The sequence below is a fragment of the Alexandromys fortis genome, unplaced genomic scaffold (genome assembly GCF_014885135.2).
Source record: "Alexandromys fortis isolate MF-2015 unplaced genomic scaffold, M_Fortis_MF-2015_v1.1 scaffold_22, whole genome shotgun sequence".
Lineage (NCBI taxonomy): Eukaryota > Metazoa > Chordata > Mammalia > Rodentia > Cricetidae > Alexandromys > Alexandromys fortis.
Window position 1 is genome coordinate 13,328,692 of NW_026067900.1, and position 5,220 is coordinate 13,333,911.

General features: G+C 46.9%; 1 pseudogene; it reads left to right on the top strand.

Moving 5' to 3' along the window:
* LOC126489925 (5'-nucleotidase domain-containing protein 2-like) overlaps positions 1-3,575 on the top strand; it is a 36,283-nt pseudogene extending 32,708 nt beyond the window's left edge.
* Positions 3,576-5,220: the final 1,645 nt, after the last annotated feature.

Genomic DNA, 5,220 nt, shown 5'->3' on the forward strand with positions numbered 1-5,220 from the left:
CCCCCTCTCTCCCCTCCCCCCCTCTCCCCCCTCCGCCCCCTCTCTCTCCCTCTCTCTCTCTCTCTCTCTCTCTCTCTCTCTCTCTCTCTCTCTCTCCCTCTCTCTCTCTCTGCTTCTCTCCCTTCTCCCCATTTCTCCCCTCAGCCCACTCTCTCTCTCTCTCTCTCTCTCTCTCTCTCTCTCTCTCTCTCTCTCTCTCTCTCTCCTCTTCTCCCTTCTCCCCTTCCCCCATTTCCCTTTCCCTTCCATAACCCTTTAAATAAGTATCCAACCTCACTCTGCATGGCATACCTATCCATGTCTTTGTCTCTGTCCCACCACATGGCTCCCTGCCGAGGACCAGCCACCTTTGAAGACCTGCGGTGTGGTCTCGTGGCACGCCTATCGGTCTTGGTCTCTCATCTACCATGCAACTCCCTGCCTACCACTCACAGGCCACTTGGGGGCTCCCTGCCTGGGACTGGCTGCCTTCGTGGTCCGCTGCGGTCTCTGGACCTGCTGCAGTCTCGGGACCTGCTGCCTGCTGCAGCCACTTGGGGACCTGCAGCATTTTATTTAAACCATTACAGTTAGTATGCAGAGGGAATGGCGGGTATGGCTGCTGTGCGGAGGTCATAGCAGATTTCAGATCACCTCATCCTTACCCTCCTGTCCTGGCTGCTGCTCCCCCTACCCCCTACAGAGCCCAGAGCCTACTACACCAGAACCCTGCATTCAGCACCTGTAGAACTGCGCTTGGAAAACTCAGTGCATGCTTGTGGGCTAGTTCCAGGACATGTGGAAGCTGATGACCTACCCTTTGAGGTTTGCAGCCTCCTAAACCCAGCTGCTGTCAGGAGCCATTTCCCCCCTAACAATCATTACAGAGACCATCACTCTAGGGAGTCTGCAGAGAACCTCACACCCATAGTTATGTTCTATTGACAAAACCTGCCCCTCACCCAATTAACTGCTAATCTTAGCGGAACCCGCCTCACATTCCAGCTATCCAGGGAACCAGGTGTGGCCACTTGTGACTTCTGGCCTGTCTGTCTGAATGTAACCGAGCTACGTGACCGGAACCACGCGGCCTGCGAGATCCCGTACCCTGCCCCTCATCCCTTACCATATATAAACTGTAACCCGTCCCTAATAAACAGAGGCCTTGACAAAGTTGCTTGGCCTCGTTCTTCTGTCTTAGCTCACTCCCTTCCAGGTAGCGCCCCTCCGAGACCCTGGAGTAACTGGATTGCCGGGTGGGTTACTAACCCCTAGACTGAGTAGCCCACCCAACACAATCCACAAGCTGCCAACTATGCCAACAATTAGATCAACCTGAGTGACACTGAAGTCTATGGTTTTGAGTACAGTGGCCCAGCATAAGGATGCCCTGCACCCTAAGATCCTCAGTGCTGCCCAGGGACATCCTGACAGAGCGCTGTAAGTATCCTGAGGGGATTTGGAAACATGACTATGGCAGCAGTCTGCCAATTGTGGCCTCCACTATGACGTTCAGAAAAGTCCTCCTCGTTATATACAACTAGAATCAGCCTACAGGGGACTCCAGCCTGTGCCAGAAAATGAGGTGACTAACCTATATGTTCATGTACCTAGTACATGCCACTATACCAGATGAGTTGCTTCTATGACAAGGGCGGTTAATAGACATCTTCTCTTCATCTCAATACTAGAGATTGCACTGCTGCCCTGTGTGGTAGATACCTCCTGTGCTGCAGCCTGGAGTTTGAGCAAGTCCACCTCTATAAGGATATGGTGGATGCCGTCCTGGATGTGCGTGTGAAGGGCCTCCTGTACCAGTGGATTGAGCAAAACATGGAGAAGTACATCCTGAGAGGGGATGAAACATGTGTGGTCCTGGTGGCCATGGAAAACAGCTGTTCCTCATCACCAACAGTCCTTTCGGTGCCATGGACAAAGGAATGAGGCACATGGCAGGTCCTGATTGGCACCAACTCTTTGATATAGTCATCATCCAGGGTGAGAAGCCCAACTTTTTCACCAACCAGGGTAAGCCTTTTTTGAAAGCTTAATGAGAAGGGTTCTCTTACAGTGACCACATCACTGGCCTGGAAAAGGGCAAGATCTATCAGCAGAGAAACCTGTTTGACTTCCTTTGTCTACTTTGGTGACCACCTCTACAGTGGCCTGGTGGATCCCATGCATCTGCGTGGCTGACGCACAGGAGCCTTCATCCCTGAGCTGGAGCTCGAGATTCACATCATCAACAAAGAACAGTAGGTGCACACATTGACATGTGAGCAGGCACTCACTGGTCTGCAGTGTACGATAGGTGTACGCAGATGTATCAGGATGCAGAGTCCAGGCAGGTTTTGGCTATGGATGAAGGAGCCACGAGAACTGAGATACATCACCAAGGCCTATCCAATGCTCAGTTTGGGAGCATTTTCCACAGCTTCCACAACCCCGCCTACTTCTCCAGGAGCCCAGTGTGCTTCTCCAACCTCTCCATAGCCTTTCTCAGTTTGTTCAGCTACCATGTGGATTTCACGGTGCACACCCCTGCAGCACAAGGCACCCACCCCTATGGGTGGACCAGCTCTGCACTGGACTATGAAGACATTAATGAAAATACCCTTTCTTGGAAACATGGCCCACATCCACTGAGGGCAATTTTATTGTCCTGGATGGACCCTCCATCCTTTCAGCTCCAGCTACACTACCCCAACAAAGTCTCTGTCTTCAAAAGCACAAACAAACGAAACAAAAATTCATCCTCCTCTTCCACAGCCAACTCCAAGTTTTATCACACAGACACGCACACACACACATACACACACACGAGACACACACGCCATAAACGACACTCACTTCAAAGGAAATATGTAATATTTATCACTCTAAGTCTTGGTTTATTGCACTTAACATGATGATTTCCAGGTGTACCCATTTTCCTGGAAATGCCCTTAATTTTATTTTTATTAAGCTTAGTGTGTGTGTCCCGTGTGTGTGCGTACTGTACATGCCATGGCACACATGTGGAGGTCAGAGGACAACTTTGTGGAATCCATCATCTTCTGAAAACTGCTCATCAAGCACCTCTACACAATTTAAATTTTCTTTACATCTGAATAAAGTTCCATTGTGTATGAACCACATTTTCCTTATCCATTTATCTATTGACAGATGTCTAGGCTAGTTCCATTTCCTAGCTACTGTGAATAGTGAAGCAATGAACAGTGATATGCAAGCATCTCTGTGGTAGGACTCAATAGTCCCCTGGGATCCCTTAAGAGACCCAGTGGTGTAGGACAATACTCTGTATTCTGTCAATTATAATTAAATAAACGCTGGTTGGCCAGTAGCCAGGCAGGAAGTATAGGCGGGACAACCAGAAAAGAAGTAGAGGTGGGTCAAGGAGAACAGGAGAATTCTGGGAAGAAGGAAGCCCATTCCTCTGCAGTTGTGACCCTGCCACAGAAGAAGCAGGATGTGACTGCCTTGCTGAATAAGGTACCAAGTCACGTGGCTATCATAGGCAAGAATAATGGGTGAATATGTTATAAGAGTTAATAAGAAGTCTGAACTACTAGGCTAATCAGTTTATAACTAATGTAGACCTCTGTGTGATTTCTTTGGGACTTAACGGCTGTGGGACCTGGTAGGACAGAAACCCTAACAACAACCCAGGAAACCTGTAGTAGGACTGTGCAGTCCTTCTATCCCAATTTCCATGGAGGAAGGTTTTTGATCCGTTTTGAAATGATTTCTATATGGAATAGACATGTGAATCTGGTGTCATTCTTCTATGGTAGATATCCGGTTTCCCCAGAGCCATTTGTTAAAGGAACTCTCTTTATTCCAATGTATGCTTTGCACTTTTTTTTCAAAGATTAGGTAACTGTAACCATGTGGGTTTACTTCTGAGTCCTGTTTCCCACTGGTCTATGGGTCTGCTTTTGTACTAGTACTTACTACCAAATAGTTCTTTACAGGCTTTGATTATGAGGAAGAAGACCATCCACAAGAACCCAGCCAAATATCTAACATAGAAGTTTTAGTTCTTTACAGGCTTTGATTATGAGGAAGAAGACCATCCACAAGAACCCAGCCAAATATCTAACATAGAAGTTTTATTTATACATATTTGTAGGGAAAAAAAAGTAGAAATGTCCTCTCTTCATGTGATCTCAGTGACCTGTGATGTCTTTTACAAACACCCAGCACTGAACTCCAAATGACCTACAGCTTTTTACCCCAAATGGTCATTCTCAAGGAAGACTGCTGGATAAAATGTACTACTTCAGGAGACAGTGAGAGCCCACTTACACTTCTAGCTATGAACCGCCCCCCCCCCAAGTCGGGTGGTGAGATAAGATCAAGAACCTAGTCTAACTATTATAAAAGACACCCAGTCCCTCTCTGAGAGGTGACCCCCCCCCCATCTTCCTGAGAAGTCACTGATTGTGTCTCTGACTTGCCATGTGTTGTCTTTGTTAAATCTTTCTTACATGTGTTTTAGCTTGGTAAATATGTTTGCCTCTGTGGTTTCACAGTCATTCCTGCCATGATAACATTTATATTGTGTGTCATGACAGCAGTTTAGAGACTGATAGGAGTTCTTTGCACTCATCTTTCAAGTATCTATAGATATAAAAGTCTGCTAAAAAACAGTAGTGCCCGCTGGAAAGACAGCTCAGCAGCTGGGATCACATGATATCCTTCTGGAGAACCAGAGTTAGATTCCTATCACCCACACCAGGTGGGTTACAACTGCCTATGGCTGCAGGTCTAGGTATCAAACACCCTCTTCTGCCTCTGCAGGTACCACACTCAGGTGTACAAACCGATACAGAGACGCATACATAGAATATAAAAGTAATAGTGACAAAATATTTTAAAAGAACAAAAGGACCTCTATTTGTGGAAAAATTATTATAAAGCAGAAAGATTATACAGGCCAAAGAGTGGAGTGCACCAAAATCATGACTTTTAAATGACAGAGGCGTGAGTCTTTGCTGTGGTGATCAGAGCATCCTGTTGGGAACTGCATTTTAAAATGTAAAAGCAAAAAGCCAAGAATGGCAGCCCTGGGGAGCAATAGGAAGTAGAACTTCCACAAGTCTGAGGCCATCTAGGGCTACAAAGGCAGACACTGTCTCAACAAACTAGAAAAATAAAGCGAATACAATGTAAGGACATTGGAATCTCCTAACTCAGCACTCTCACTCTGTAGACAAAAAAACTGAGTCCGAGAGGCTA